Here is an 11,713-nt window from a genome sequence, read left to right on the forward strand (position 1 = left end):
GGAAACCCCCCATGACTTAATTCTTGCAGACCTTATTGATTTTCCCATTGGAAAATTCTGGTCCATTGAATTAAGGATGGGATTTCTACAATCCTAAGCCTGGTAGACTGATCAGTCATCAGTAACCTGTGAGATGCCACTGGGAATGCAAAGATGTTCAAAGCCCTGGCAATGAAAGGGCACAGCTCAGCCACAAACCAATTCTCCATCTTCCCACTGTATTAGAATGAAAACAAAGGTTCAAACCTCGATATTTTGGGTGTGGAGAGAGGCAACAGAAAGCTCTTTTTTCTCCCAGAGGGAAAAACCAGAGGGATTATTCACTTCCCATCCCCTCCCATCCTCAGTCTCCGTTAAGCACAAGGACACTGACAGAATCCAAAAGCAGAAGAATAAGGAGCATCCACACACCCTAAAGGCTACAGACTGCTGCTGCTTGACTGCCCAGCAGTGTCTCCATGCCCCCAGCACTCAAAGGCCCACCTGCAACCCCAAAGCAAGAGGTAACAGCAGTGAGTTCACATATCTGTTTTGCCCGGCCCCACTGCAGAGTCAGTGGTGAGAAGGCCCCTAAAGGCACTTTTCAGCTGCTATGGACCCTCTGCTCCTGGGCGCTGCAGGGAGCGAGCCCTGCCTGGGTGCAGCTCACACTGCTGGGACAACCAACGGCCCTGGGCCTTTAGCTCCAGCCACCACCACACCCATCACCGAACTTCCCTCAGAGCCACTTCTGCACCTCGCCTCCAGCTTCCCTCTGGAATGCTTTGGTCCCCTTTTCCTCCCTCCTGGTCCCTGTTTGCCCCTGCGCAAGGCAGGGAACCGGCCATGAGTGGTGTGGCAGCTATTGCTCTGCAGGGCTCCCACATCTCGCACTGCTCTGAGAGCCAGCACTGTCCTCCACACCAAAGAGAGGGGCCATGGGGTATTTTATGGCTCTCCTGCAACCTTCGTCTCAGAGACGTGGCCTTTTACCTCGGGCTCTGGCAGCTCTTGGATTTAGACTGAGGGGTCTGCGAGTTCAGTCCCCGGCACTGGTGACTCACACGGCGCCGTCACATTATAAATCCTGCTGAACTTTGGAATGCAGAGCTGTTTGTAAACTGCAAAGCAGCTCAGCCAGCCTGGGGCTCTCAGCAGCAAGCCCAGGCAGCTCACCAGGAGCAGGGCAGCGCTGGAGAAGGACTGGAAAAACCCTCAGGAACTGGGGATGCACTGCCAGGATGTCTCTGCTGCAGTAATGCCAGCTGATGCTTTCCTTTCTCTTACCATGAAATTCCTTCTGCTTGCTTACTCCTACCTGCACCTTTTCCTTTGCTTCCAATGGGCTTCCAAAGCCAATTCCTTGTCTTGCTTATTCCTTACCTGCACCATTGCCCCAGAGGTGCTGCCTACAACCAATAAACAGCAAATAAGAAGGGTGACACATGAACTAGGACAGCCAGGACACCCTGGAAGAATGTGTCACATCAAAGGCTGAGGCAAAGGAGTGAAAAAAAGGAGGAGGAAGAGAGAAGACTGGAAATGAATGTTTCTCTTGTCTCAGTGCCCCCATGGTGATGTGAAAAGTCATTAAACACCTCAACGGACTGGCACAGTGGAGTAAACAGGAGCAGCTAATAGGACAAAGGCACTGGCACTTTATCTCTTGCCTCTCCTTGGGTTCAGAGCAATGAAGGTTTCACATTCTCACAGCATCCTCCTGTGTTTTTAATATTCTCCTATCAGCAAGATAAAATGCTCCTCACTCCTTTCCTTGAAAATTTCTTATTGGAAGAAAACTGAAAAAAAAAAAACCAAAAACAAAACCAAAAACCTACCAAAAAACCACTCTGCTCTCACTGCATGGGGAATTTCAAAGCCAGTTGTTTATTTTCTCCCTGTCCCCCCGCTTGAGAAGCCTGGCTGGAAAACAAACGGTTTCACTACATGTCCTTGGCCTGGACTCCCTGCAAAAAGCCAACAGAAGAGCAGCAAGGCTCAACAGGAGAAAAACATCTCTAAAAATCTGCAAAGTGATTCCCTCTGGGGCCTTCTGTGAAGAGCAGCAGGGGGACAGAGCAGAGGAGCTGGGAGTGGGATTAGACAGAGAAAGGTTTCATCATAGGATGTTACTGCTGTAAATAATTACAATAATTATATTTTCTTTATTAGAAGTCAGTAAGAGCAATGACATGTGAATCTCCACTCTGGTACATCCCGTACAGAACTTACTCAGCATCTGAACAGAAAAAGACCCTCTTAGAAAAATAAACAAGTAAATACCCACTGGGAAGGAAGAGCCTGCCCTTGGGAACCTGGCAGAGAGGACTGGAAGATGTGACTGCACCAGCAGAGACTTCCAGCATCAGGGTGTGCACACTCTGTGAGACAAAATGGATGGAAACCTTCCCCCAAAACCTTGAGAAAGAGAATCAAATGTCATTTTCCCTGCAGTACTCCATAGAAGCCATACACTCAGGCAAGCTCCAGTCCACTGTGTCCTTACTTTTTGCTTACAAATATTGCATTTAAGCTACTATTCTTTTTTAATATGGATTTTTAGACAGTTCCTTCTTATATTGTCCCTTTTTACCAGTAGAAAGCCACCTCTAGCATTCTTCCTGGTGAGTGAGCCTCTGAATTACAGGGAATATCTTTGCTATACTTGGATCAAGCTGTAAAAGTCTTGAACGCAGATGATTGAGAAATCGGGCATCGCTTCTTTGCCTTGAAAGGAGGGTCCATCAAAAGTATAAAACCATGAATATTTTACCCCAAAGTGCAGGTGTTAAACACTTCAGCATTCACCTCCCTGCCTGTCCTTGAACGTGGCAGTGATTGTCCAGCAGGGATGGCTGGCCAGAGAGCAGGGTCTGGGGACAACCCAGCTGGAGAGCAGCCACCTGCTCCTGCGCCTGCCCTGCAACACCCCCAGCTCTGCTGCCTTCAGGGGAGAGCACAGGCCCATGAAGTGGATCTTTCAGAGCCCATTCTCTCTCGCTACTAGTTTTAATGCTGCTTTTAAAGCCATTTTTTTCCAGCAGGGAAATCATTTTCTCTCCAAGAGTGTATATCAGCTCTGCCTTCAGCTGTCCCTCAGCTGCCCGGAGAGCTGACTCCAGGCGAGTTCTGCTTCCATTCCCTACCAAGGACAACGGAGGTTTTGAAGATGCTGATGGTCCTTGACCAGCAGTATTAAGACACTAAATTACGCTGACATGGCCCATAAATCGCTAAATGAGGGACTCCCAGACAGGGATGTGGCGTGAGCCGAATGACTACGAGGGCTGCCCGTTTCCTGGGACTTGAGCTGAAGAGCTGGCACCTGAGGGATGCTCCAAGTGCCCTGCATGTCCCCAGGACACCCTTCTGCCAGGAGGGGAGAACATTTCACCACAGGGCTTGGTCACTGCTGTGGAAGTGCCCCAGTTGTGCAGGACTTAAGAGGTTTGGTTCTATTTTCCTGTTAATGCTGGCTGTTATTTGCGTACGTTGGGTAAAGGACAACTCTCCGGGTAGAGGCACACAGAGACAGTCTCCACCTCTAAAAATAGAAGGAAATTACTATTTCTAAAGAGGAGGGAAAGCCTTTAATCGCCTTAAGATTGTGCCACCTGCCCACTAGCAGGCAGGAAAATATTATTTGGATATTTCTATTTTATTTGGATTTATACATAAGTTGATAAAAGACCCAAGGCAGCACGGGGAACTTTTCCCAGAATGAAGGGAAAAGGAATGGGAATATGGTCTAATTTCCAGGAGTGTGTCATGTAGGTCTTGCATGTGAAGATGAGACAGAACCTACCCTTGGCTAAAATAAGAGCAATACACTTCAAAGCCCCAACAATTACAATGAGCTAAGACACAAGTTGTCCTAGCTGGAAGTTACTCATAATTTCATAATTTTGGGGCCATGTGAATAATAAGCCACTACCTGTCCTATTGACCAGATTGTAAGGGGCTCTGAGCAACCTGGTATAGTGGAAGGTGCCCCTGCCCATAGCAGGGGGTTGGAATAAGGGGATCTTCAAGGTCTTTTCCAATCCAAACCAGCCTGGGATTCTGTGAACTGACCTTTATGAATTTCCTCCTTAATTGATATCAGCCAAGTAAGAGGTAAATGTAAAGGACAAACAGGCTGTGCCTGCTATAAAAGCATACTGTGCTCTGACAGGGATGTGCTCAAGAACATTTTCTCTTCAAGGAAAGAAACTTTGTCTAAAGTTTCCATTAAATAAAGGACAGTATCTTTCCTCCTTTTAGGAAAATATCAGGGTCTTACATTTTGATTTCGAATGAGGCAACACAGGAGATTTCTGCTATCCCAGTGGTTCAAGGATCCAGAGCTGACCAAGTTCAGGAGTTTCAGTGGTGCCATGGTACTGGGGGAGCATAAATCACTATTTACACCAAAACACTCAGGAATATTTCACGTGGTGCACAGCACTTCACCTTCTACTTCTGTCTGCTGAGAAATCAACTTAACTTCATTTTTGGGATCTCCTAGTTGCTGTTTGTCACAGACGGAGAAAACCTGGAGAGAAAAGACAAATTTTGCTATCTATGACTTGTCTGACCAGTACCTTATTACAACCTATAATAGCCCCACCTCCCAGGTCCTGCTCAGGATTGAGACTTTTTTAAATACTAAAACAGTCCCTGTAAACAGCCCCATTGTCGGGACCTCACAGTCAAAGCTAAGATATAAGGAAAGGGATGGGGAAGACACTGAGACACAAGTGATGATGCTCATTTCCTCCCTGCCAGGCTTTCAGATGATGTTTCTCTGCTTTACCTGCATTTTAGGCTGGTAAATGATCCTTTGACAAAAAACCTAAGTATGAAGGGAGAATAGGCAATCTCACTGACAGTGAAGTTATTTTTTCCCCACCTAAGCTATGTAAATTCAGATGATCTCTGCTGCTTTCTTGAAGAGAATTGTTTTGTTTCATAGTGTTTAAACTGAAGCAGATAACTACCCATCCCTCTCCCCCCAGCCAAGATTGAAAATGCTTTGGGAAAGATGTCCAGAGAGCTGATAGAGTCTGGCATCATTTGCTTTGGGTACAGAGTGTGAGGAGGAATAAAAATGCAGACTCAACAGTTTCAGAGAAGTACCAGCACAGCAAGAAAGGCAGGCAGACAGATTGCTGGGATAGACTCCTTCTTAGCAACAAGATCTATGGCAGCACAGGTTTTCTGTTTGTTGTATGGTTTTAAGAAGGATGTATTTTTGCTAGGATTAAATAAAAAGGAATATTCTACTTCCCCTAATTCTCCATTCCCCTCCATCTGCAGAGGTTTGTGTTCAGCTTGAGTAGAAGGAGAAAGATTATTTTTATGCTCCAATTTCATAAAGCCGCTTTCAGTTTGGAAACAGCTCTTAATAACTCCAAGACTGGGGTGGGAAGAAGATTTTTGCTGTGAGAGGAAGGAGCTGATCTGGGTCTCAGAAGCTGCTGGCTCCATTCCACCCTGCCATGCCTTCACAGGGCAACCTGGAGTCAGTCTCAGTTTGGGCACTGTTTCCCCACCTCTGAAGCCCAGAGAATGATCAGATTTGCTGGTTTTTCACTGCCCTTTGCTCGTCAGGACACAAACTGACACTGGATTGCAGACACTCCGACCTGGATTCACACTTTTTGGCAGCGATAACCCCCAAACTTCTGAAATGCCAAGAATCTCATCCAGAGCAAACGTATGCTCAAGGTGGATGTGTCCTGCTGGCTCTCAGGCCAGGTTGTATCACACTCAGAAACGTAACACCTAATTCTTCAGCTGGTGAAATGCACTGCTGAACCTTCCCTTTATTCATAGGACTATCCAGCCTTGCTCCAAGTCCAAACATCCTATAGCTTGACCCAAACACCATCTTCCTCCTTTCCTACCCTAGTATTGAAGCATTCCAGGGTTTCACATGGAAACATGGATGCTAGAACCGTCGCAGAAATCCTCAGCTTTAAAGATCACACACAGCAGTACACACCCCCAGTCCCACTATTTAATGCCCAAAATCCTTATTTATTCTCCCATTTCAGTTGCACCCCACACTGCAGCATGGTGAGCAGCTTAGCATTGCCTGCTGATGGGGTGGAAAGAAAGAAAAGGGAATGAACAACATGACAGCATCATCAGTTCTATGTTGGTGTGTGACTGGGTGTGAAGAGGATGGAAAGTCATTTTCCTGACTTGCCAGCAAGAACGTCTGCAGTCACTGCATTCAGCTGCCCTTCAGCAGAGCAGAATATTTCATCTTTCAGTACCATGGACAACACGCCTGATCTCAAATAGAAACTGTCCTTCCTTTTACACATCCCTCATAATAATCTGATTTATCCCAGACAGCTTTTTCCATAGGATGTATCTCATGCTGACTCTCACATTCTCTTTTGAAGGCAGAAAAGCATATTGCACCTGTTATGAAATATTCCTTTGATCTAAGGGAAATCATGAGCAATTTGTGTGTGACATTTACTAACTAATGTGCTGAGGGAATATTACTCCTAGAAAAACACTATTTTCTGGTAGTTTCAATATCCTGAATAATGCTATGCCAGTGGTGATTCATCTGGAACAGGTAACTATTTCAGCATGATGAGCAATATTAATAACAACACATAATACACAGTGCTTCTCAAGCAGACAGATCCTAAAGCCCACTGCAAACCTTTTCTATAAAGACCATTCAGTCATTCATTGAATTGCAGGCACCTGTGAGTAAAGCAGGAACCCCATTTCTGTACATTCTATACAGCAGTAGGGAAAAGGAAAGTGGCATTTGGGTTGAAATACTAATAGAAGAAGGAGAAATTAATAAAACAAATGCCCTGAGACAAAATCTGACATGCAGTAAATGCTCCCAGAACCTTAAAAAAGGTGTATTGGGTCATTAATTGTCCAAAGTTGTCAGTGAGGTCTGCAGAAATCATAAACTTTAATTATCACTTCCTTATAAGTTGTATATATTGCACAGTGACATTATGACTGCCATCCAAGACTTTTCAGGACCCCTAGAAGCTATGCTTAATACCAAAACACCCAATAAAAAATCTGCTGCAATTTGAAAAACACATGAATGTATTAATGCATTGTGCAAGAGATAAAAATACAGACACAATCCTTGCCTACAGGAATGATCTAAGGCTTTGATTCAGCAAAGTGCTTAATCAAGCACTTAACATTCAGACAAGCACCAATGCACTTCCTTTGGGGCTTGGCTACGCATCGGAGAAATCCTTCCGCCCTTGCCTTCCCCGCAGATTTTGCAAAGCCAACCCTCCTGTGCTCCCATGCTTGTAATCCTCCTGAATCCAGCAGAGGAGTTTTAACTAATTGGCTGATCCACCCAGAGGTGGATTCAGCTCATTTTGGAATAAGGTGGTGCGGACGGCAGCACCTTGTGAGGATGGCGGCACTTCCACAGGTACCCCACGTTTACACAACACCCAGAGTCCTCTCTCCTTTCCAGAGGTCGATGTTACCCCCGTGCTTTATAGTCATGGCCAACACCACCTGTTGCCAGGTTTTCTGAGGGATACACACCAAACCAGAGGTTTCTTGCTTTTTTTAGGTTGCAGGAGAACACAATGTCCCTGCTTTGTGCACCATGGTAAGGCACAGGCTTAGATGAGTGCCAGCTTCTAGTTCAGGCCTGGGGAGAGGTGAGATGGGCTTGTTCAGCCTTGGGAAGAGATGGCTGAGAGGGGACTTCATCCATGTCTGCAGGAAGGGGTCAGAGTGGGGACCAGGCTCAGCTCTGGAGGGCCCAGCAATTGGTCAAGAGGAATGAGCAGGAGCTGATGCCCAGCAAGTTCCACCTTAACAGGAGGCAGAACATCCCTGTGCAGTGACTGAGACCTGAACAGAGAGGGCGTGGAGTCTCCCTCAGTGGAGATATTCCAGACCCATCTGGACACCATCTCGTGCCAGGTGCTCTGGGATGGCCCTGCTGGAGCAGGAAGGTTGGATCAGAGGACCCCACTGTGGTCCCTTCCAACCTGACCCATTCTGTGATTCTGAGGTGAAGTCTGTGCTCTGGCAGTGGGGCAGTCTCTGTCTCTGTCCTGTTGGCTTTTAAAAAATATATAAAAATTCCAGTCCCTGAGTTGCTCAGTGCAATAATGATGCCTTTGAAGATGTACAGCACCAGCAGCCTGGGATCTACACTCAGCTGTGACCTCAGCTGCCAACATGAGACTGATCCCCAGTAGCAGCCCCAGACATTCCATACAACATTCTGTCCAGCACAAAGCCAGGCTTTTTTTTTTAGGCACAGACTATTTTCCAAAGACTATTAGCCTGGTTTTGCATCTCATCTTCAAAGTTCGCTCTAAAATCTTGTTTGGTTTCGGCTGTCTAAGAGGAACCCTGAGTTTATTTTCTCATTCCTTTCCCCTGCTCACTTTGCATGCTCAGTGTTGTTTCCCTTCCATGGGTTGCTGTACCCTCTGAGGAGCTGTTAAAGCTGAATGTGTTGTAGTTCTACTTTTGTATGCTAATTGATGCACTTTTTAATTTTATTTTTGCATATTATTTGAGTTTGTTTCATTGTAAATTAGATTCTAAGGAGCCCCTCTAAACAATTGCTGCTTGCCAGCAGATCTCAGACAAGCACAAGCTCCTTCAGCGGAAATGTTGATGAAATTCAGTCTTGCTTTTGAATCACTGATGCAAAAATTCCACCTTTAAGAACAAGGAAGGGAGGGGAGAGCCTCCATTAATATAAATACCTAATTTCCACTGACATTTACAGGGGTTATGATAGCTTCATGAAAGCAAAATATAACCCAAAGGATTATCCTTAAAATATCTCTACAAGCCCACCTGATGTTTTCTAGTGCTCAAACACTTATAAAAGGCAGTTTTATTAATAGTAAAAATTAACTCAGGGAAATAGGGAAATGATTCAAAAAGATTTGTTTTCAAAGTTGTTTCCTCAGACTGGTTCATAAAAGAAAGGCTTAAATCCACAGGTTTAATTGTCCTGTTCACTCTGGTGTCTAACAACTTCCCTGCTGGAATTCATTTCTCCAAATATACATGGAAGAAATTCTTCCCTGTGAGGGTGGGAGGCCCTGGCACAGGGTGCCCAGAGAAGTTGTGGCTGCCCCTGGATCCCTGGAAGCGTCCAAGGCGAGGTTGGACAGGGCTTGGAGCAACCTGGGATAGTGGAAATTGTCCCTGCCCATGGAAGGCGCTTGGAACAAAACTATCTTTAAGGTCCCTTCCATACCAAACCATTCCAGGATTCTGTGATTCTAAATATTTCAAATTGTAAAACAAACTCAATACAGGATTGGTTGCAACGAAAATTTTATGTTTTGTTAATTGCAACCTCAAAAAAAAAAAAATTAAAATGAACTGTTTCATCATTCCTATGGAACAATCTTGGATTGAAGCACATCCTGCCAGATTAATGGCTCAGAGGAGGCTGTGTGCCAGGCTGGAATGCAAAGCCGATCTTAGGAAGACTAAAGCTGGTGCCTAGGCACAGCTCACCTCTGCTAAAACTCCTCAAAAACCCAATGCACACACACCTGACATGTGATGAAGTCCCAGCTGGCAGTGGGCCCCTTCTGGATGACGGGTTAATTTAATCTAAATTAGGGAATAAGGGAGATAATTGCTCAGAAAGCTACACAAAGCAGCAAGATTCCTAACTTAGCTTTCCTCTAAGACTCACAACAATATTAAGCATGTTAAAGGATGAAGCTTCCCTCAGAACATGTCCTTCAGCTCCTTAATGGATCCTGAGCACTCTGCAGGGAGCAGGGGAAGGCTCCAGCCAAGGGGACTGCCTTCCAGCAGACCTAGCAAAGGCACTGATTTACTCTGACAAGCACTAACATAAAACCAGGGGAAGAGCAAACTTTGTGATTCACGGCAATTCCCTTCCCTTCTCCCCTGTATCTTCCTCTTGCCTTGCTGTATTCAAGTGCTCACACGATGGAGATGGGGAAGTTCTCAGTGCTAGTCCTTACCCTTAGTTTTCCACTTAATTTTAAAGTTCAGTAGAAATCAAAGTCAGTGGAGCTTGAAAGAGATGAGATTAAACTAGAAAATATTTTGCCATCCAAGAAACAAGAGCTTGTCTGGATACCAAAGTGTTTTATCAGCTTCCCAGGCCAAGCTCTCCATGAAAGCAGCTGAACTGTATCACTTGCTTTATTCCAGCTTAAGATCTACCATAGAGGCCGAAGTTTTGACTCCCAATAAGACAGATGTTTAGAGAGACACTCTTAAAATACTCTCTATATGTACCGGGCACAGTAAATTAAAGAAAAGAACAGCTGGCGGAGCAATTATTGAACTACTTGTGTCTTAGAGCTGGTTTTCCAATATGCCAGAGGGCCTGGCTTGCTTCTCTGCAGTGATCCAGAAAATCTGAGCCTGCGAGCAGCTCTGGGGGCAGGACAGGGTGGGCTTTGATGTGGGTGGGAAGAACGCAGCTCCTGGTGCTGCTGTTTTCCAGGGTAATTAGGCTTTGCTGGTGAGAGCCTGTTGGCAGCCAGCTCAGTCCTGTCAATGTGACTCGAGTCTTTAGCTCCCTGTACTATTTTCAGATCTTGTTCCCTCTCAGAGGGAAGAGGAACTTGAAACATTTCCAGCCCCTCTATCATTAAGAGATAACTGGCTTTTCCTCAGCTGTTTTTCCTCGATCTCCTTTTGCCTTTACTCCATTTGTAAAACGGTTGTGGCTGGACAGATTCGGGTTTGCAGCATCTCAAAACTGTCTGCAAAGGACAAAATAGTGAGTGAAGATCTTATACACTGCAAGACCATGTTTTCCTCTGTATAAATATTGGATTATCAGAGTAAAAAGACTCCCTGGGATTCAGCAGTCATACTGACTAGAGCTGAGGACAGAAAAAGGGATGACAAAGCAAACAAGAGTGGAAACTCTTCCAGAGCTGTGCTTACTAACCAAATTTCCTTCCCCTCAGAGGCAAAAGATCCAATAGATGATTTTCTCTGCTCTCCACCTCTAAGATCAATAGGCAAGCTTTAACTAGGTCACAGATGAGATACCCAAAAAAGAAAACTGCTTTCTAAGGAATATTTTTTCCTCAGCAAATAATTGGCAATTTCTTTGCCAAATAACCTATAGAGACAAGAAGCAGTGCTGCAGGTGGATCAGTCATTTTGACCACAGAAGAAATGGAACACCAGCTCAGGTTCTCACCTTTTAATTACACTTTGCCCTATATCCATTAGAGGCAAATCCCAAATAATTTTTTTCATCCAGCTGAACTTCAAATTGGACACGTTTCTTCAAGGGAATTAGGTGGCAGGAACAAAAAAGCTCCTCTGAGGCCCCCAGGAGGGGGTTTCTGTAGCATTGTTGGGGCATTTAGAGCACATGGTCTCTGTTGGTTTTGCACAGCCTGGTTTTTGGTAGTAGGGGGGCACAGAGGTGGCTGCTGTAAGAAGCTGCTGGAAGCTTCCACCATGTCTTGCAGAGCCAATCCCTGATGGCTCTGAAGATGGACATGCTGCTGGCCAAGGCTGGGCCAATTAGAGATGATGGTAACACTTCTGTGATAACAGATTTAAGAAGAAAATCAAAACAAAGTGGGGCGCACACAGTTTTAATTCCAGCTAGAGAAGAGGAGGTGAGAACATGTGAGGGAAACAACATGGAGACACCAAGGGCAGTGGAGAAGGAGGGGCAGGAGGTGATCCAGGCACTGGAGCCGAGATTCCTCTGCAGGCCGTGGTGAGACCATGGTGAAGC

The 11,713-nt window shown here is 45.5% G+C and overlaps 1 long non-coding RNA gene across 1 annotated transcript in view; it reads right to left on the minus strand.

Annotated features, from left to right (window-relative positions):
* Nucleotides 1-11,648, minus strand: part of LOC108449467 — a 12,285-nt gene extending 637 nt beyond the window's left edge. The window contains exons 1-2 of the long non-coding RNA XR_001865620.1: nt 11,562-11,648; nt 9,774-9,776 (exon numbers count right to left, since the gene is read on the minus strand). This is a non-coding gene — a long non-coding RNA (uncharacterized LOC108449467). The remainder of the gene's footprint in view (nt 1-9,773; nt 9,777-11,561) is intronic.
* Nucleotides 11,649-11,713: the final 65 nt, after the last annotated feature.

The sequence above is a fragment of the Corvus brachyrhynchos genome, unplaced genomic scaffold, assembly GCF_000691975.1.
Source record: "Corvus brachyrhynchos isolate BGI_N302 unplaced genomic scaffold, ASM69197v1 scaffold59, whole genome shotgun sequence".
Lineage (NCBI taxonomy): Eukaryota > Metazoa > Chordata > Aves > Passeriformes > Corvidae > Corvus > Corvus brachyrhynchos.